We start from the raw sequence: 22,168 nt of genomic DNA on the forward strand, positions 1-22,168 counted from the left end.
AGTTCTTGAAATTTCCCAGATTGACTGAACTTCATCACTTAAAGTAATGATGGACTGTCGTTTCTCTTTGCTTATTTGAGCTATTCTTGTTATAATATGGACTTGGTCTTTTACAAAATAGGGCTATCTTCTGTATACCACCCCTACCTTGTCACAACACAACTGATTGGCACAAACGCATTAAGAAGGAAATAAATTCCAATGCACACCTGTTAATTGAAATGCATTCCAGGTGACTACCTCATGAAGCTGGTTGAGAGAATGCCAAGAGTGTGCAAAGCTGTCATCAAGGCAAAGAGCGGCTACTTTTGAAGAATCTCAAATATAAAATAGATTGATTTGATTAACACTTTTTTTGGTTTGTACATGATTCAGTATTTGTTATTTCATAGTTTTGATGTCTTCACTATTATTCTTCAATGTAGAAAGTAGTACAAATAAAGAAAAACGCTTGAATGAGTAGGTGTGCCCAAACATTTGACTGGCAATGTATATTTTTTTTAGCTCCTGCTCTACGAAAGAAATCTAAATCGACCGGTCGACTAAATGGGGTCAGTCCTATATTGATTACTGCATTGTTGGAAAGAGTAAGCAGGAAAGACATTTCACTGTACTTGTGCACATGACAATACATTTTTAAACTTGAACTCCTCTCCTTGAATCGATTCACATGATACACATCCTTTCGAGTGAAATCATCAGTTTCACATAATGGCTTCCTCTCACCCATCTCCCCGGCCCCTTCCTTCCTCTCGTCAATCACTCAGGCTAATTAAATGAGAGTTATTTCAATAAAGCTACCATCTTCTACCTTACTCCATTAGTTCTATTAAGAGCCAGTGGTTCCTGGTTCCTCTATGCCCTGGAGTCTTCATCCATCTCTCATCTCCTGGTCTCACTTGACGAGAGGTGTCGGTTCTGCCTTTTCATGAATCCATGTAACCTAGTTACTGGAGCTCAGCAGGGGAGAGACAATCAATTAATGAACAAAGGAGGTGGCTCACTGAGGCAGTGCTGATAGACTGAGGGACTATTACTAACACAGGAGCCCCTCGCAAAATATATTTTCACTCATTTCATTTTTCATCTGATGGATGTATCCTTGTTCGGTTGTTTTCTTCTCAAGGTGAATCCAGAGGGGAGAGAGAAGACCAGTTTGCGTGTTAGTCTGCTACCTGTTGGGAGCCGTTGGAGGACATTTGGCAGACATCTTGTTTTGAGAAGGTAAGAGCTCTGTCTCCTTAAGTACAGATCTAGTGTGAGCTTATTCACTCCAAAGCCAAACCCAAATCATAGGCAGGGAAATGCCTATGACAATTGTCAGACTCGAACCACTCTAGTCACAGACTGTTCTCTCTGCAACCACACAGCAAGCGGTACCGGAGCTCCAAGTCTAGGTCCAAGAGGCTTCTAATTAGCTTCTACCCCCAAGCCATTAGACTCCTGCATGTCTAGTCAAATGGCGAACCAGACTATTCACTTTGCCCCCCCCCCTTCTCCACACCACTGCCACTCTCAGTTGTTGTCTGTGCATAGTCACTTTAATTAACTATTTTATTACTAGTTACTTTTATCTCTTATTCTTATACGTATTTTTTTAAACTGCACTGTCAGTTAGGGGCTCGTAAGTAAACATTTCACTGTTGTATTTGGCGCATGTGACTAATAACATTTCTATTTGATTTGATTTTCCTGTTCTGCTAAGCATTCAAAATGTAACGTTGTTAGTTGTCAGGGAAAATGTATGGAGTAAAAAGTACAGTATTTTCTTTAGGAATGTAGTGAAGTAAGATAAATAAAAGATAAATAAAATAAAAAATAGTGAAGTACAGATACCAAAAAAGACTTAAGTAGTACTTGAAAGTATTTTTACTTAAGTACTTTACACCACTGCTCAATAGAGATCATTTCCACACTGCCACATAGGGCTGCACGATAATGGACAAATAATCTAGGACTTATATTTAACCAAATGTTGCAATTGCGTTTTGACTTGCGAACAGAGCAAAACTGTTGGAATCATGGAAATAGAATGACTATTCTAATTCTATAGTTAGAATATAATAGTGGGCACTTTGGATACATTGTTGTTTGAGATGACAATGAATTAAAATGCCAGGGAGGAGTTATTGTGACAGGGTAGGAACTAAAGTGTTGATAAGTGTTTCATAGGGGACTTTATAAGCTTTGGCTACATTGCATGTTTTCTCTTAGCTACTTCATGTAGCTAACATATTTTTGCTTTGCATATTCCTCTTTGATTTTGAAGATGCTGTTGAACAAACAACATTCTGATTCAAGTCTACACCATCACTGGTATTAGCTAGCTACGTTTGCTCTTACTCAGTACATTTATTAGCTAGCTAGCTATTAGTGGCTAGCAATTAGCATCTCACAAGATTTAGGGCAACTTGCTAAGAAAAGACAAACTAGCTGTTTGCTGACGTAAGATACACAAACTAATAGTGTCATTATAGAACGCTAGTGGATTTATATTCAGAAGCAAAGTGAAAACAGCATTGTTGTCATGAACATTGTTTCATGTGCTGTGTTGACCATGCAGACTGAACGCAAGTGTTTGGTGGTTGAGGAACATCAAATGTGCCCTTTGAGTGACAGGGAGCGTGGCTAAGTCTGTATGGAAAGTGGCACAGGGAGAGCGATGACTCAAGTAGCGAAGTAAATTATAAAAATTGATATTACACATGGCGTATCACATTTAACAAACCGAACATTCGAATACCGGTATAAAAGGTAAAGTAAAAACCCAAACCGGTCCGTGCATCAATACTGGTATATCATAAAATACGGTATACTAACCAGCCTTAGTGTGCACATTGCCTGTCTTCTCTTGAGCAATCCTATGCTCAGTAGCATGGCTATGCTCACGGAGTCTGTACATAGTCAAAGCTTTCCTTATGTTTGGGTCCGTCACAGTGTTCAGGTTATCTGCCACTGTGTACTCTCTGTTTAGTGCCACAAGACATTCTAGTTTTCTCAGTTTTTTTTGTTAGTTCTTTCCAATGTGTCAAGTAATTATCTTTTTGTTTTCTTGTGATTTGGTTGGGTCTAATTGTTTTGCTGTCCTGGGGCTCTGTGGGGTCTGTTTGTGTTTGTGAACAGAGCCCCAGGACCAGCTTGCTTAGGGGACTCTTCTCCAGGTTAATCTCTCTGTAGGTGATGTATTTGTTATGGAAGGTTTGGGAATCGCTTCCTTTTAGGTGGTTGTACAATTTAATGTCTATTTTCTGGATTTTGATAATGAGCGGGTATCGGCCTAATGTTCCTGTGCATGCATTATTTGATGTTTTATGTTGTACATGGAGGATATTTTTGCAGAATTCTGCATGCAAAGTCTCAATTTGCTGTTTATCCCATTATGTGAATTACTTGTTGGTGAGCAGACCCCAGACCTCACAACCATAAAGGGCAATGGGTTCTATAACTTATTTAAGTATTTTTAACCAGATCCTAATTGGTATGTTGAATTTTATGTTCCTTTTGATGGCATATAAGGCCCTTCTTGCCTTGTCTCTCAGATCGTTTACAGCTTTGTGGAAGTTACCTGTGGCGCTGATGTATATTTAGTTTTTTTGTGTGCTCTAGGGCAATGGTGTCTAGATGGAATTTGTATTTATGATCCTGGCAACTGGACCTTTTTTGCAACACCATTATTTTTGTCTAACTGAGATTTACTGTCAGGGTCCAGGTCTGGCAGAATCTGTGCAGAAGATCTAGGTGCTGCTGTAGGCCCTCCTCAGTTGGGGACAGAAGCACCAGATCATCAGCAAAAAGTAGACATTTGACATCAAATTTGAGTAGGGTGAGACCAGGTGCTGCAGACTTTTCTAGTGCCCTCGCCAATTCGTTAATATAGATGTTGAAGGGGGTGGGGCTTAGGCTGGATCCCTGTCTCACCCCACATCCATGTGGAAAGAAATGTGTTTTTTGCCAATTTTAACTGCACACTTGTTGTTTGTGTACATGGATTTTATAATGTTGTATGTTTTTCCTCCAACACCTCTTTCCATCAATTTGTATAGCAGACCCTCATGCCAAATTGAGTCAAAAGCTTTTTTGAAATCAACAAAGCATGAGAAGACTTAGCCTTTGTTTTGGTTTGTTTGTCATTTAGGGTGTGTAGGGTGGATATGTCGTACGATCATTTGGTAAAAAGCCAATTTGACATTTGCTCAGTACATTGTTTTCACTGAGGAAAGGTACCCATCTGCTGTTAATGATAATGCAGAGCATTTTCCCAAGGTTGCTGTTGACGCATATCCCACGGTAGTTATTGGGGTCAAATTTTCCTCCGCTTTTGTGAATTGGGGTGATCAGTCCTTGATTCCAAATATTGGGGAAGATGCCCGAGCTAAGGATGATGTTAAAGAGTTGAAGTATAGTCAATTGGAATTTGTGGTCTGTATATTGTATAATTTAATTGAGGATAACATCAACACCACAGGCCTTATGGGGTTGGAGGGTTTGTATTTTGTCCTGAAGTTCATTCAATGTAATTGGAGAATCCAGTGGGTTCTGCTAGTGTTTATTAGTTGATTCTAAGATTTGTATTTGATCATGTATGTTTTTTCTGTTTGTTATTTGTTATAGGGCCAAAAAGATTGGAGAAGGGGTTTAGCCATACATCTCCGTTTTGGATAGATAACTATTTGTGTTGTTTGTTTGGTTCTTTCCCATTTTCACAAAAGTGGTTAGAGTCTATGGATTGTTTTATTACATTGAGTTGATTTCTGACTTTCTGTTCGTTCTTTTTCCGTAGTGTATTTCTGTATTGTTTTAGTGATTCACCATAGTGAAGGCATAGGCTCAGTTTTTATGGCTAAGAGATATTGGTGTACCTACCGTAGGAGTCCTCTCCAAGCCTACCATTGACTATGTACATACCCAGCGTGCGACGCAGGAGTTGTGACCTGTTTTTGTTGGTTATGTTGTCATAGTTGTGCCTAGGGGGCATATGGAGGAGGGAATGCTGTCACCTCCAGGTAGGTGTTTGTCTCCCTGTGTGCTGAGGGTGGCAGGTTATTGTCCAGTTCTGGCATTTAGGTCACCACAGACTAGTACATGTCCCTGGGCATGGAGAAGCTGTCTTCATTAAAGTGGGGGGGTATAGGTAGCACACAGGAAAACATTTTTCTCTGTTGAGATCATTTCCTTTTGAATTTCTAGCCAAATGTCAAATGTTCCTGTTCTGATTAATTTAATAAAGTGATTTAGGCCTGCTCTATACCAAATTAGCATACACCCTGAATCCCATCCCTGTTTCACACCTGGTAGTTTGGTGGATGGGGAAACCAGCTCCCTGTAACCTAGAGGGCAACCAGTGGGTCCATCTTCTCTATACCATGTTTCTTGTAGGATGACAATGTCTGTATTTCTGATTTATTTGGTGAAGTTCTGGTTCCTACTCTTTAGGCCTTTCTCTCTCTCTGTCTGTGACTGTCTCTCTCTCGGTGTCCCTCACTCCCTCTCTCTCTTTCTGTCTCTCTCTGTCTGTCTCACTCTCTCTCTCTGTTGTAAGGGCCTGTTGAATAATGAAGACCCACTGGGTCCAGAGCACCAGTTAACCCTTTGATCTCAGATCACACGGTGAGCAATTTGGACACGTCATGAATGACAGCTTGACATTGGGAAACCAGGCCTAAGGGCATCTTCCTCCCCTCTCCCTGAATGTACCCACAATACATCCTGTTTCATTGGTGGGGTTTTGAACCAACAGGAAGTTGCTCTAGTGCCCTAGCCTTTGTTATCTTAACGTTGATGTATTATTAAAGACTTTGAAAAGGTAGTGTTTAATTATTGATTTGGGTGCAAGGCGTGTCATTGCATTCTCAAACCTTATTCTTTTCTCCTATTTTTGTTTGGTCCGGACTATAGCCGTTATTGTCTGTTCTGCTTGTCAGACCCGGCATTTATATTTAGTTTTATTACGAACGGCAGAGGCAATTATAAAAAAATATATATAGAGATTTTTAAATATGTACGTACAGATTATTTTTATTTGACTAGGCAAGTCAGTTATGAACAAATTCTTATTTACAATGACGGCCTAGGAACAGAGGGTTAACTGCCTTGTTCAGGGGCAGAACAACAGATATTTACCTTGTCAGCTTTGGGATTTGATCTAGCAACCTTTTTGGTTACTGGCCCAATGCTCTAACCACTAGGCTACCTGCACCCCATAGAGTGCATTCAGAAAGTATTCAGACACCTTGACTTTTTCCACATTTTGTTACGTTACAGCCTTATTCTGAAATGGATTCAATTGTTTTCCCCCTCATCAATCTACACACAATACCCCATAATGAGAAAGCAAAAAGGTTTTTAGACATTTTTGCAAAATGTATAAGTAAATAAAACATGGCAATATCACATTTACGTAAGTATTCAGACCCTTTATTTAGTACTTTGTTGAAGCGCCTTTGGCAGCGATTACAGCTATGAGTCTTCTTGGGTATGACGCTACAAGCATGGCACACCTGTATTTGTGGAATTTCTTCCATTCTTCTCTGCAGATCCTATCAAGCTCTGTCAGATTGGATGGGGAGCATCGCTGCACAACCTGCGTTGTCTTGGCTGTGTGCTTTGGGTCATTGTTCTGTTGGAAGGTCAATCTTTGCTCCAGTCCGAGGTCCTGAGCGCTCTGGAGCAGGTTTTAATTAAGAATCTCTCTGTACTTTGCTCCGTTGATCTTTGCCTCGATGCTGACTGGTCTACCAGTCCAGGCTGCTGAAAAACATCCCCACAGCTTGATGCTGCCACCACCATTCTTCACTGTAGGGATGGTGCCAGGTTTCCTCCAGACGTGATGCCTGGCATGGTCTGAGAGTCTTTAGGCAAACTCCAATCGGGGTATATGTGCCTTGGTCAGGGAGGTGACCAAGAACCCGATGGTCACTCTGACAGCGATGTAGAGGTCCTCTGTGGAAATTGGAGAACCTTCCAGAAGGTCAACCATCTCTGCAGCACTCCACCAATCAGGCTTTATGGTAGAGTGGCCAGACGGAAGCCACTCCTCAGTAAAAGGCACATGACACACACCTCGTGGGGCATCAATGATCATGAGGAAGGTAAGGGATCAGCCCAGAACTACACTGGTGGAAACATCATTTTTTGGGGATGCTTTTCTGCAAAGGGGACAGGATGACTGCACCGTATTGAGGGGAGGATGGATGGGGCCATGTATTGCGAGATCTTGGCCAACATCCTCCTTCCCTCAGTAAGAGCTTTGAAGATGGGTCGTGGCTGGGTCTTCCAGCATGACAATGACCCGAAACACACAGCCAGGGCAACTAAGGAGTGGCTCCGTAAGAAGCATCTCAAGGTCCTGGAGTGGCCTAGCCAGTCTCCAGACCTGAACCCAATAGAACATCTTTGGAGGGAGCTGAAAGTCCGTATTGCCCAGCAACAGCCCCGAAACCTGAAGGATCTGGAGAAGGTCTGTATGGAGGAGTGGGCCAAAATCCCTGCTGCAGTGTGTGCAAACCTGGTCAAGAACTACAGTAAACGTATGATCTCTGTAACAAAGGTTTCTGTACCAAATATTAAGGTCTGCTTTTCTGATGTATCAAATACTTATGTCATGCAATAAAATGCTAATGAATTACTTAAAAATCATACAATGTGATTTTCTGGATTTTTGTTTTAGATTCCGTCTCTCACAGTTGAAGTTGATAAAAATGACAGACCTCTACATGCTTTGTAAGTAGGAAAACCTGCAAAATCGGGCAGTGTATCAAATACTTGTTCTCTCCACTGTACATACACATACCTATATAGACATACATACATTTTTAGAATATACCTTTATTATTCCCCACAAACCCTACCACCCTTCCCCCAATTTGAGTAAACTAATAAACAATAACACTTCACACTACCTTCAGTATATACATCTTGTACACATTTTACAGACACAATCTATTTTACAATAGTTATATTTTGTTTGTTTTTAGTCCTTCCTCTATTTCTGTTGTCCATCCAGTTTGATTTCTATTTGTAACTGTGCTATTTTACAACATTTCTAAACGAATATACATTTTACAGACCCCGTATGTTTTGCATTGGTTATCTTGTTATTAGTCCCACCCTTCAGCTCCATTCAACCCCTCCCATCTACTGTATCTCTCAACACCATCCATTTTGGATTTCTAGCAGCCATATACAGTGGGGCAAAAAAGTCTTTAGTCAGCCACCAATTGTGCAAGTTCTCCCACTTAAAAAGATGAGAGAGGCCTTTAATTTTCATCATAGGTATACTTCAACTATGACAGACAAAACGAGGAAAGAAATCCAGAGAGAGGTTTTAAATCCCCTTCTATCAGTGTAGGTGAAGGTGGGAGACCAGTTAAAGAAGGCTTTTTAAGCCTTGAGACAAATGACACATTTATGTGTGCCATTCAGGGAGCTCCCGAGTGGCGCAGTGGTCTAAGGCACTGCATCTCAGTGCTTGAGGCATCACTACAGACACACGCCGTGATTGAGAGTCCCATAGGGCAGAGCAGAATTGGTCCAGCGTCGTCCGGGTTAGGGTTTGGCCGGTGTATGCAATTTGTTCTTAACTGGCTTGCCTAGTTCAATAGGTTAACCTCTCTGGGATATGTGGGACGCAGAGTGCCAAATTCAAATAAATTACTATAAAAATCAAACTTTCATGAAATCACACATGCAAGATAGCAAATTAAAGCTACACTTGTTGTGAATCCAGCCAACATGTCAGATTTCAAAAAGGCTTTTCGGCGAAAGCAAACAATGCTATTATCTGAGGATAGCACCTCCATAAACAAAGAGAGAAAAGCATATTTCAACCCTGCAGGCGCGACACAAAACGCAGGAATAAAAATATAATTCATGCCTTACCTTTGACGAGCTTCTTTTTTGTTGGCACTCCAATATGTCCCATAAACATCACAAATGGTCCTTTTGTTCGATTAGTTCCGTCGATATATATCCAAAATGTCAATTTATTTGGTGTGTTTGATCCAGAAAAACACTGGTTCCAACTTGCGCAACGTGACTACAAAATATCTCAAAAGTTACCTGTAAACTTTGCCAAAACATTTCAAACTACTTTTGTAATACAACTTTAGGTATTTTTTTAACGTAAATAACCAATAAAATTGAAGACGGGATGATCTGTGTTCAATACAGGAGGAAAACAAACTGTAGCTAGCTTTCTGGTCACGTGCCTCTATCTAACAGTACACTTCAAGTGACCCTCGTTCAAGATGGCCGTACTTCTTCATTACACAAATGAAAAACCTCAACCAATTTCTAAAGACTGCTGACATCCAGTGGAAGCAATTGGAATTGCAAGAAGGTCCCTTAGAAGTCTGGATTCCCAATGAAAACTCAGAGGGGTGACCTCAAAAGAATATATATCTGAATGGTTTGTCCTCAGGATTTCGCCTGCTAAATAAGTTCTGTTATACTCACAGACATGATTCAAACAGTTTTAGAAACATCAGATTGTTTTAATTCCAAATCTATTAATAATATGCATATCTTATCTTCTGGGGATGAGTAGCAGGCAGTTGAGTTTGGGCATGCATTTCACCCGGACGTCAAAATACTGCCCCCTGTCACCAAGAAGTTAAAGGTTAAATTAATAATAGGTGAAATAAATAATAGGTTAACCTGTCTAGCCAGTGAAAGTGCAGGGCGCCAAATTCAAAACAACAGAAATCTCATAATTAAAATTTCTCAAGCATACAAGTATTTTACACCATTTTAAAGATAAAATTCTCGTTAATCCAGCCACAGTGTCTGATTTCAAAAAGGATTTACAGCGAAAGCACCGCAAACGATTATGTTAGGTCACCACCAAGCCACAGAAAAACACAGCCATTTTTCCAGCCAAAGAGAGTAGTCACAAAAAGCAGAAATGGAGATGAAATGAATCACTAACCTTTGATGATCTTCATCAGATGACTTCATGTTACACAATACATGTATGTTTTGTTTGATAAAGTTCATATTTATATTTTTAAAAACGGAGTTTACATTGGCGCGTTACGTTCAGTAGTTCTAAAACATGCGGTGATTGTGCAGAGAGCCACATCAATTTACAGAAATACTCATAATAAACATTGATAAAGATACGACTATTATACATGGAACTTTAGATAAACCTCTCCTTAATGCAACCGCTGTGTCAGATTTAAAAAAAACTTTACAGAGAAAGCAAACCATGCAATAATCTGAGTACAGCCTTTAGACAGCAAAGCAGCCAAAACTCAGAAATAGAGTTTTAAATATTCACTTACCTTTGATCTTCATCAGAATGCACTCCCAGGAATCCCAGTTCCACCATAAATGTTTGATTTGTTCGATAATGTCCATCAGTTATGTCCAAATATCTTATTTTGTTAAGGCGTTTGGTAAACAAATCCAAAAGCGTGTTCAGGTCGCGCCGAACGTCAGACAAAAAATTCAAAAAGTTCCGTTACAGCCCGTAGAAACATGCCAAACTAAGTATGGAATCAATCTTTAGGATGTTTTTAACATAAAACTCCATTAATGTTCCAACCGGACAATTCCTTTGTCTGTACAAATGAAGTGGAACGTAGCTACCCTTTCACGTGAGCGCGCCAGACCGAGGCTGTGGCACTCTGCCAGACCACTCACTCAAAGAGCCCTTATGAGCCCCTCCTTTAGAGTAGAATCCTCAAAACAGGTTCTAAATACTGTTGACATCTAGTGGAAGCCTTGGGAAGTGAAACATAACTAATATCAGCCTGTATCTTCAATGGGGGTTGAGTTGAAAAACTACAAACCTCAAATTTCCCACTTCCTGGTTGGATTTATTCTCAGGTTTTTGCCTGCCATATGAGTTCTGTTATACTCGCAGACATCATTCAAACGGTTTTAGAAACTTCAGAGTTTTCTATCCAATACTAATAATACTAATAATCATAATATGCATATATTAGCATCTGGGACAGAGTAGGAGGCAGTTCACTCTGGGCACGCTATTCATCCAAAAGTGAAAATGCTGCCCCCTATCCCAAAAAGGTTAAGGGTTAAATAGGTTAAAGGTTAAATAAGAGGTTAAAGGTTAACTGGGTTAAAGGTGAAATAAATAAAATGGAAAAATTCAGAGGGTGAATGGGCAAGACAAAATATTAGAGTGCCTTTTGAACGGGGTATGGCACTACATGCTTGGCTCACTGGATTGAATGTGTCAAGAACTGCAACGCTGCTGTGTTTTTCACGCTCAACAGTTTCCCGTGTGTATCAAGAATGGTCCACGGCCCAAAGTACATCCAGCCAACTTTGGGAAACATTGGGGCCAGCATCCCTGTGGATCGCTTTCGACACCTTTTTGAGTCCGTACCCCGACAAATTGAGGCTGTTAGGAGGGCAAGTGCAACTCCATACTAGGATGGTGTTCCTAATGTTTTGTACACTCAATGGCTTTTTTCCCTTTTTTAAAAGGGGGTAGATATGCTTTAATATTGCAGATAGATTGTGGCATCCATCAATGTAATTGCATTATTACCAATCCCCCATATATACAGTGGGCCAAAAAAGTATTTAGTCTGCCACCAATTGTACAAGTTCTCCCACTTAAAAAGATGAGAGAGGCCTGTAATTTTCATCATAGGTACACCTCAACTATGACAGACAAAATGAGAGAAAGAAAAAAATCCAGAAAATCACATTGTAGGATTTTTTATGAATTTATTTGCAAATTATGGTGGAAAATAAGTATTTGGTCACCTACAAACAAGCAAGATTTCTGGCTCTCACAGACCTGTAATTTCTTCTTTAAGAGGCTCCTCTGTCCTCCACTCGTTACCTGTATTAATGGCACCTGTTTGAACTTGTTATCAGTATAAAAGACACCTGTCCACAACCTCAAACAGTCACACTCCAAACTCCACTATGGCCAAGACCAAAGAGCTGTCAAAGGACACCAGAAACAAAATTGTAGACCTGCACCGGGCTGGGAAGACTGTACCTGCAATAGGTAAGCAGCTTGGTTTGAAGAAATCAACTGTGGGAGCAATTATTAGTAAATGGAAGACATACACAACCACTGATAATCTCCCTCGATCTGGGGCTCCACGCAAGATCTCACCCCGTGGGGTCAAAATGATCACAAGAACGGTGAGCAAAAATCCCAGAACCACATGGGGAGACCTAGTGAATGACCTGCAGAGAGCTGGGACCAAAGTAACAAAGCCTACCATCAGTAACACACTACGCCGCCAGGGACTCAAATCCTGTACTGCCAGATGTTTCCCCCTGCTTAAGCCAGTACATGTCCAGGCCCGTCTGAAGTTTGCTAGAGAGCATTTGGATGATCCAGATGAAGATTGGGAGAATGTCATATGGTCAGATGAAACCAAAATATAACTTTTTGGTAAAAACTCGTGTTTGGAGGACAAAGAGGACAAAGAATGCTGAGTTGCATCCAAAGAACACCATACCTACTGTGAAGCATAGGGGTGGAAACATCATGCTTTGGGGCTGTTTTCTGCAAAGGGACCAGGACGACTGATCTGTGTAAAGGAAAGAATGAATGGGGCCATGTAACGTGAGATTTTGAGTGAAAACCTCCTTCCATCAGCAAGGGCATTGAAGATGAAACGTGGCTGGGTCTTTCAGCATGACAATGATCCCAAACACACCGCCCGGGCAACGAAGGTGTGGCTTCGTAAGAAGCATCTCAAGGTCCAGGAGTGGCTTAGCCAGTCTCCAGATCTCAACCCCATAGAAAATCTTTGGAGGGAGTTGAAAGTCCATGTTGCCCAGCAACAGCCCCAAAACATCACTGCTCTAGAGGAGATCTGCATGGAGGAATGGGCCAAAATATCAGCAACAGTGTGTGAAAACCTTGTGAAGACTTCCAGAAAACGTTTGACCTCTGTCATTGCCAACATAGGGTATTTAACAAAGTATTGAGATAAACTTTTGTTATTGACCAAATACTTTTTTTCCACCATAATTTGCAAATGTGATTTTCTGGATTTTTTTTCTCAATTTGTCTGTCATATTTGAAGTGTACCTATGATGAAAATTACAGGCCTCTCATCTTTTTAAGTGGGAGAACTTGCACAATTGGTGGCTGACTAAAGACTTTTTTGCCCCACTGTATATTACACACCATTATCTTAACATGGACATTATCTTAGTATCTTTTATTCAGTAAGAAACATGAACATTCAGTCATATTAGATATAATCTTGGGTCATTACAGTAAGTCAACTCTTACTGTCTGTGTCAATTAATTAATCAGGCAATACACAACCCAATCACCCAATGTTAGGCAGACTGCTGGGTATTATTAAGCCCTTTTAATCAATATGCACTTCCTTTCTGCTAAGGTGCTAGTCGTTAGCTTTAGAGATCCAGCTCCACAAATCCAGGATGTATTGATCCCCTGTTCTGATTGGAACTTCCCATCAGGAGTGGGGGAAGATGGGGGAGGTGGTAGTCAGGGTCACAGACTGGCTCTTACAGGGTAGATCATCTCTTTCGCTCTCTCTCTCTCTCTCTCTCTCTCTCTCTCTCTCTCTCTCTCTCTTTCTCACTCCCTTTCTCACTCTCTCTTCCTCGCTCTCTTTCTCACTCTCTCTTCCTTGCTTTCTTTCTCACTCTTTCTCTTCCTCGCTCTCTTTCTCACTCTTTCTCTTCCTCGCTCTCTTTCTCACTCTTTCTCTTCCTCGCTCTCACTCTTTTTCTTTCTCTCGCTTTCTCTCTCTTTCTCTTTCTTTCTCTCGCTTTCTCTCTTTCTTTCTTTCTCTCTCTCGGGCTCTTTCCTTCCCCAATTCTGTTATTTTACCACAGCTGTCGCAGGCAGCAGGAGAGAACATGGCTGTGTGTGTGTGTGTGGCGAAACAAATGGGAAATCTGTTACATTGGGTTTACGGTGACCATTTGTGGCTGAACTGGCGTTAGCAGGTGGTGGCATGTCACGTATGTGATGCCAGAGACCGGTTCCACATTTGACACAGCTCTGCTGCTGTGTGTGTGATTTGTTGCCCCTAACTCCCCCTCTTTCACATACACTCACCATTAAACTGTCAAACAGTGTGAATGCGCTGCTGCACACTGGAACTTAATTCAGAACTGTGACAGTCAGGCTTCCCCAGAACTGCGACAGTCAGGCTTCCCCAGAACTGACAGCGAAAATCAGTGAGCCACACACACACCCATCCACCCAAAGACAAGCTGATATATAGTTTGAATTCCAAAAGCGTTCTGTTCCAGTCACACACACACACCGGGCAGACAACAACGTAGCCTGTCCCTGACTGCCTGCATCTCTCAGCTCCACGACTGTGAGAGGGGAGGAGGAGAGGGGAGGAGGAGAAGAGATTCATGTGTGATGGCAGGGTACAGTGTTTAATAGTCACATGTACAGGGTTAAAGGTGTGATGGCAGGGTACAGTGTTTAATAGTCACATGTACAGGGTTACAGGTGTGATGGCAGGGTACAGTGTTTAATAGTCACATGTACAGGGTTACAGGTGTGATGGCAGGGTACAGTGTTTAATAGTCACATGTACAGGGTTATAGGTGTGATGGCAGGGTACAGTGTTTAATAGTCACATGTACAGGGTTACAGGTGTGATGGCAGGGTACAGTGTTTAATAGTCACATGTACAGGGTTACAGGTGTGATGGCAGGGTACAGTGTTTAATAGTCACATGTACAGGGTTGCAGGTGTGATGGCAGGGTACAGTGTTTAATAGTCACATGTACAGGGTTGCAGGTGTGATGGCAGGGTACAGTGTTTAATAGTCACATGTACAGGGTTGCAGGTGTGATGGCAGGGTACAGTGTTTAATAGTCACATGTACAGGGTTACAGGTGTGATGGCAGGGTACAGTGTTTAATAGTCACATGTACAGGGTTACAGGTGTGATGGCAGGGTACAGTGTTTAATAGACACATGTACAGGGTTGCAGGTGTGATGGCAGGGTACAGTGTTTAATAGTCACATGTACAGGGTTACAGGTGTGATGGCAGGGTACAGTGTTTAATAGTCACATGTACAGGGTTACAGGTGTGATGGCAGGGTACAGTGTTTAATAGTCACATGTACAGGGTTACAGGTGTGATGGCAGGGTACAGTGTTTCATAGTCACATGTACAGGGTTACAGGTGTGATGGCAGGGTACAGTGTTTAATAGACACATGTACAGGGTTACACGTGTGATGGCAGGGTACAGTGTTTAATAGTCACATGTACAGGGTTACAGGTGTGATGGCAGGGTACAGTGTTTAATAGACACATGTACAGGGTTACAGGTGTGATGGCAGGGTACAGTGTTTAATAGACACATGTACAGGGTTACAGGTGTGATGGCAGGGTACAGTGTTTAATAGACACATGTACAGGGTTACACGTGTGATGGCAGGGTACAGTGTTTAATAGTCACATGTACAGGGTTACAGGTGTGATGGCAGGGTACAGTGTTTAATAGACACATGTACAGGGTTACAGGTGTGATGGCAGGGTACAGTGTTTAATAGTCACATGTACATGGTTACAGGTGTGATGGCAGGGTACAGTAAAAATCTTAAACTCCGAGCCCCAACATGCAGAACTAAGTGAAATAAAATAATGAAAATGCTAATGAAAGTCAACAAGGTAACTAGAAATAGCACTATATACATCGTCACAACTTTAGCAGTGATGAATAAATAGATGTCCAATGCCATAGGGAGAGATTTGGGGGGGGCAGGAGAAAGAATGTCGTGGGAGACACAGGTCAGTTACCGTTGAAGGTGTGGGTAAGTTCAGTGTGCAGTGCAATGGCGATTGCATTGTCTGTGGTTCTGTCAGGGCGGTAGGCGAATTGGGGAGGGTTGAGTGTGGCGGGAGGGATGAGGTGATATGGTTTTTTGACTTTCAAAGCACTTCATGATGACGGGACATACAGGTCAGTAGTCATTCAGTTCAGTTTCTTTCCCTTTCTTGGACACGTGGATGATAGTGGACATCTTGAAGAAGGTGGGTATAAACGGCCTGAGGTAGGGAGAGATTGAAAATGTCAAAGAACACAACAGCCAGCAGGTCTTCACATGCACACAGCCTTGCAAAGAGCTAAAGCGTTTCAATGACTTCCACGTTGTCATCGGGGGCTCTCCTCAGTAGCTCATTGTGCTCGAATCGTGATTAAAAGGTGTTTAGCTCCTCCGGAAGGGTGGCGTTGCTGACCATGATGTGGCTGGCTTTCTTTTAGCAATCCGTGATCGTTAGGAGCCCCTGCCACATACGCCTTGTGTCCGACCCGCTGAATTGCTCCTCCACTTTGTCCCTATTTTATGACATCTTGATCGATCTGCATAGGACGTATTTGTACTGTTTAACCAAACTATTGTCCCCAGTCACCTTGCCATGTTTATAAGCACCATCTCTCTCTCAGTTTTCCTACAAGGCTGCTATCAATCCACGGTTCTTGATTCGGGTATGTTTTGAAAGATACTATCAGTATCACGTCGTCTATGAATTTCTTTGATGAATCCGGTGTCTGAGTCATCGATATTATCTTCATAAGTGACCCAGAACATATTCCAGTCCAAGTGTGTGAGGAGACGAGGGATAGGAACAGTGAAGGGTAGAAATGGAGGGAGGCAGGGTAACAGACAGAGCCCAGATAGACCCATCATCTCCCTAACATCTCTCACCTAGGGCTGGGAGCATCCATGAGGGGCTGGCTGTGCGATAGCAGGGGACTGGGAGGGTGGAGAGTCTGGGAGAGTGTAGGGGGTTGGCTGGGGACGGGGCAGAGACTGCAGAGAGTGACTTGGGCTGGGAAGTTCGGACAGCTGGCTGAGTCTGTGTGTGTAAAGGCAGACTGATGACGGGGCTGGGTAGGTTTGTCTTCCATAGAGTAGTGAGTAACATCAGACCATTCACAGTCATGAGGGCACAGAGTTCTGTCTTCTGTTTTTGCAAACCATGACTAATGTCTATATAGATTGTTATTCTGTATCCAGCCAGGCCAATCTGCTGTTGTTGATTAGACTCTGAAAGCACGCTGATGAGGATTCTGAATGCCTCCCCATCCTCACTAGCTAGTGGAAAATCCCATTCGTTTGATCTGGCTGAGCCAAAATATGGGCGGCGCGGCATAATACCATCTCTCCCTCTCTAACTCTCTTATGCCAACTATTCTTCCTTACTGCGGTATTCCCATGGGAACCTTCTTTCGGCTGCATGAATCACAGGCACATCTGTACAGCTGCTTTCCTTTGTCTTATCTGGACTTGAGAGAGGGGGGTGGGGGGTGGAGAGAGAGGGTTGGGGGGAGTCTTGATCCCTTGAGGGTGATAATGCTCTGGTACCTGACACCCAGCCAGGCAGGCTCTTCAATCTAGCTCATCATTTCATGAGCAGCTATTGTAGTGTTGCATATCACTGTCTGATCAGCCATTAGAGCCAGTGTTTCCCCTCGGCCCACAGATTGTTTGGGCCAGATTGTGGGGGGAGGCCAGGAGGATGGCCGTGATGGTGATCTGGAGCCTGTGTTTCAGAAGCCTTGTTTCTGTTTTGGCACACCCTCTATGGCTGCTAATTGCTCTTTTGACCAATCACATCAGATCTTTTCCAGAGTTGATCTGAGTGGTCAAAAGATCAATGTCTATGTAAACAGCCTATGTGGTTTCTATTGTTTCTGGCAGCATTGGCATGTGTATTTTGTATTGTTTCTGGCAGCATTGGCATGTGTATTTTGTATTGTTTCTGGCAGGTTTGGCATGTGTATTTTCTATTGTTCCTGGCAGGTTTGGCATGTGTATTTTCTATTGTTCCTGGCAGGTTTGGCATGTGTATTTTCTATTGTTCCTGGCAGGTTTGGCATGTGTATTTTCTATTGTTCCTGGCAGGTTTGGCATGTGTATTTTCTATTGTTCCTGGCAGGTTTGGCATGTGTATTTTCTATTATTTCTGGCAGGTTGACAAGTTTATTTTCTATTGTTTCTGGCAGGTTTGGCATGTATATTTTCTATTATTTCTGGCATATTATAAATGGGTTACTACATATTAGTTCACATGATATTCTATATTGTGTCAGTGCACATTAGTGTTATGCTACCGTGGGTCGAAATGATCTATAGTCCATAGGAGAGATTCATTTCTTGGACTTACTCAGCAAATCCATAGCATCTGTTTCGCAAAAGGATAGCTGTAAAAACATAACGGCACCGAAGCACACACGTCACACTCGCCAGTGACTTGCTAAGCTGATTCAGCTAGCGTGTCTTGCCTGCTCAATGTGCCTGCTGGGCACTGATTAACAGCATGTAGCTGGTGCTTTATCTATCATAGTTTGACATCTTGCTGATGAATGTTGTCAGCAATCAGTCCTGACAGCAGCGTACATACTGTCTGCGGAGTACTACTAGTTTTCCTTCCCATTTTTTTATTTGAGAAATACTGCACCAAACATCTTAGATGTAAAATTGCGCGATTAAAACCTCAACAAAAACGTCAATTTATTACAGATTTACTGATTTATCTTAGATTAATTCTGACCATTTTGAAGAAGTGGTACTACTGGCTATGTTGTTGCTATGTTGTCTCAAAAGCGACAAACAACAGTAACTGCCAGGGTACGATAACACAACCACATCAAACCACAGCCCCAAGCCTGAAATCTCGTTTTTCATAATGAGCAACAGAAAAACACATGGGGAATCCTGAGTTCACTCACTCCTTGAGACTGCTATCTCTTTCTCCCAATGGAAACTCATTGTATTGCTGCTGGCCCCAGTGTCCTTCAGTATTGTGTCCTTCAGTATTGTGTCCTTCAGTATTGTGTCCTGAGGTGGCAGTGGATAAACTATCTGAACAAACACTCCTGCCACTCACATTGATCCCAGGGTCTCTCGCTCATCTTTCCCTCTTTCGATCTCTCGCTCTTCCCAGCTCAACACACCACCACCAGATTCCACATGCACTCAATTCATATGAAAGCCACCCCTCACCCCCTTCTCCCCCTCTAACCCTGCCAAAACATGATAAATGACCACCATTGCTCCAACCCCCCTTCTGCGTTGCATCGGTTGTCTCAGGGACTACGATCTTATTTCCCTTCTTAGAAAAATCTAAAGTTAACCTCTACTTTTCCGTGCTTGTGTGCGTGCGCACGTGCATATTTATTCATTGCCCCAGGCCATCTTAATTTCCACACATTAACCTGTCGGTGACATCCACTCTATACACAGAAAACATTGTAGGATGAATCTCTAAATGGGATACACAGTAGGATGAATCTATATATAGTTTACACCGTGGGATTAATATCAATACAGGATACATGGTAGAGTGAATGAATCTATATACAGGATACTATATAAATGATCCTTTCCCCTTGATTGCTTAATCATAACTCAATATCCAACTGGAACGAATTTGAAATGAGTTGGCGCAGAGGGTGAGATTGGCCATAAAGAAGAAAAAGCAGATGCTCAAACCACATTTGGTCCCTTCATCAGATGTTGTGATCTTTAAGTGGATTCACTGATTCCCGTCTTACTGCTACTCTTTATCTCCCTGTCCTGTAGCAGCCAATGTAACCTTTGATCTGTTCTGTTATTGAACTGGCTCGGAGCACTTACAAGGTTGCCTTTTTCCCAATGGCGAGTGGCCCAATGTATTTTACATTGAGTCTTCATGTCTGATATAGTGAATGTACATGTCTATATGTAGCCGTAGAGGCCGACTGGGCAGAGGTGGCGATTTGTCTTATACCAGTGTGTGTGGGGAGGGGGGGGGTTGGTAAAGTTAAAGCTGTTCATTTATCTTTTTCTCCTGTAGTGTGTGGGAATAAAATGCCGTCTGCTTTTCCCAGAGCGTAGTAATCCATTTCACATGTTCCCGGTCGCCTCAGATCCTCCGTAGCTGCAGTGAGGCGCGGCAGTATCGGAGATCCCACATTCGTAATGTGGAGAAGCTGGTTTTTCAGGCCATCTGAGTGGAGAAGACCCATACATATTTAACCTTCTTTCTCCCCCATGTTTTTATTCATCTCAGCCTTAATCGGCTCTCCACATTCTGAATGTATAATCATGCTATTATACTGTGCCTGCTGCAGTTAGCTTCAAGCTGGGGATCTCTGGGCTAGATACCATCAGATACAATCACATCAGTTGAGCTGATGTGGTTACATTATCGGGGCTAGAAATGGGGGCTTTGTCCACCCCTGAATATGCAGGTAGTCTACAGAAAAGGCCTCATTCGGTCTCATTTCTGTCCTAGAACATACCTTTTCACTGTCTTCTTAGTCATAATTGCTCTTAGGGATGGTGTGTGCTCTGGGCTCTGAGAGTGAACTTCCAGATCAGCCCAAGCACTCTGTCCCATTACCTCATTGCTGAATAACAATGCAATCATTTCAGTAACCACAGGGCCAGGACTGGGGTCTGCAGAATTGGGGGCCCGGAGTCAGTGGAAGGACGGGCCATTTGAGGAAAAACGTTTTAGTTATTTTCCTTGGTGAAATTGCCTCAGTCTTGGGGAAAGAAATTGAGGCGCTGCAACATTCTGTGATAATTCAGTGGCGGTTTGTAGGAGGAGGAGGAGGTCGGTCTGAAAGTCACTTTCCCTGATAATTAGAACGATACAAAACTGCATTTTCTCTCCTTTCCGGCTTCGACTCCTCTGTCCTTCACAGTCGTGAAATGAATCGATGAGAGAAGTCAGTTTAAAGGTTTGCCGTGCCACTAAATGAGACGCCGCCTGTTCTGTACATTCACATGGGCTGAAGGGAGAAGAGCAGCAGGAGAGAGAGAAACCGTCACAGTAAATTCTTCACACTTTTTTCACGGCCTAAGCTTTTAATCGCTGGAGCCACAAGGATGCATGAAATGAAATTAGAATTTCAGATCTATTGATCCTGTATTGACGGATAGCAATGGGGGACTTAGGCCAGACGGAGGGAACTGTCGCTGGATCTGAAATACAACCTGTCTAAGAAAATGAGTTTCTGTTTGCATTTCCATGTGTGCATGTTGTTTTTAGCTTTAGGCATCGCACGGCAAAGGGGAATTTTCACTTTCTTTTGAAGTCCCTAATCTTCTACAGGATAGAAAGGACAGGATGAATGCACATTGTGAGATATAGTTTAGCTGTAAGAAGTTCCGCTACTTTCTGACAGGGACATCGGACTGCTGTAAAAAAAGCTACCATCAGTGGTCAGAAGAACCGTAGCCTCCCTATATGTACATGCTACAGACTCTGTGAAGAGGTCTGTACTTGAATGGCGCAGGTGGTAATGTGCTCACCCCATAACTGCAGTCGCTGGTTCAAATCCTGCTCCAGTTGTAGGGATTATACCGCTCTGACCCTGGCACTGTCCAGTTTGGCACGGTGCTGCTGTGTGTGTGTATGTTTTTGGCAAAAAATGACTTGTGTGTATTGTATGAGCATTTCCTCTTCTAAGTGATCCCTTCTTCCTAATGCAGTAGTTTATACTATAAGAAACGACAACAAGCCCCCATTAGTCCCATTGGCATAACACACAGCCTCATTCCCTCCAGAACAGAGTTACCATGCTGTTGCCACTTTGTGTCGTTACCATGGAGAGTGTGCGGTTGCCAAGGTACTTGTAAAAGGAACACTGAGGGTCATCATTTATTTCTGTCAGTAAGGAGGGGAGGTAGGGGGCATTGAGGGGCTGAGAGGAGAGGGCCACCTTCCTCCCAAAACAATACCTTCCTCAAAAAGGGGCACCTCTGGGGAGGGGGAGAGAGAGAGAGATGCCTGCCTGCATATGGCCAACCTTAGTGATGTTTATCTGTGGAGTTGTTACAGCTGAGGCCCAGACCAGGCCACACTCTGTTACCCCCCATCTCTTCATTCATCAGGTGCCCAGTAGAATGGTAGTGCTGTGGGTTTGACTGACCACCCACCTAGAGGCTAAACACTACAGTAGTCAGCCTTTTCTGTCATGTGCTATGTTTTTTTACCCACTTTATTCTCCGTTAATCCCAAGCTAATATTGGGGAAAATATGTTATTTTCGGTTTTGAACACTTCGTCAATTTGACATTGACTGCATCGGGCCTCCCGGGTGGCGCAGTGGTTAAGGGCGCTGTACTGCAGCGCCAGCTGTGCCATCAGAGACTCTGGGTTCGCGCCCAGGCTCTGTCGTAACCGACCGCAACCGGGAGGTCCATGGGGCGATGCACAA

General features: G+C 42.7%; 1 protein-coding gene across 1 annotated transcript in view; it reads left to right on the forward strand.

Moving 5' to 3' along the window:
• Positions 1 to 22,168, forward strand: part of LOC109905068 (bifunctional heparan sulfate N-deacetylase/N-sulfotransferase 1) — an 88,981-nt gene that overhangs the window by 40,543 nt on the left and 26,270 nt on the right. The window contains exon 2 of the mRNA XM_031789938.1: positions 1,127 to 1,224. The gene's annotated coding sequence lies outside the window, so the exon portion shown is untranslated. The remainder of the gene's footprint in view (positions 1 to 1,126; positions 1,225 to 22,168) is intronic.

This window comes from Oncorhynchus kisutch, linkage group LG15 (assembly GCF_002021735.2).
Source record: "Oncorhynchus kisutch isolate 150728-3 linkage group LG15, Okis_V2, whole genome shotgun sequence".
In the NCBI taxonomy this organism is placed as follows: domain Eukaryota; kingdom Metazoa; phylum Chordata; class Actinopteri; order Salmoniformes; family Salmonidae; genus Oncorhynchus; species Oncorhynchus kisutch.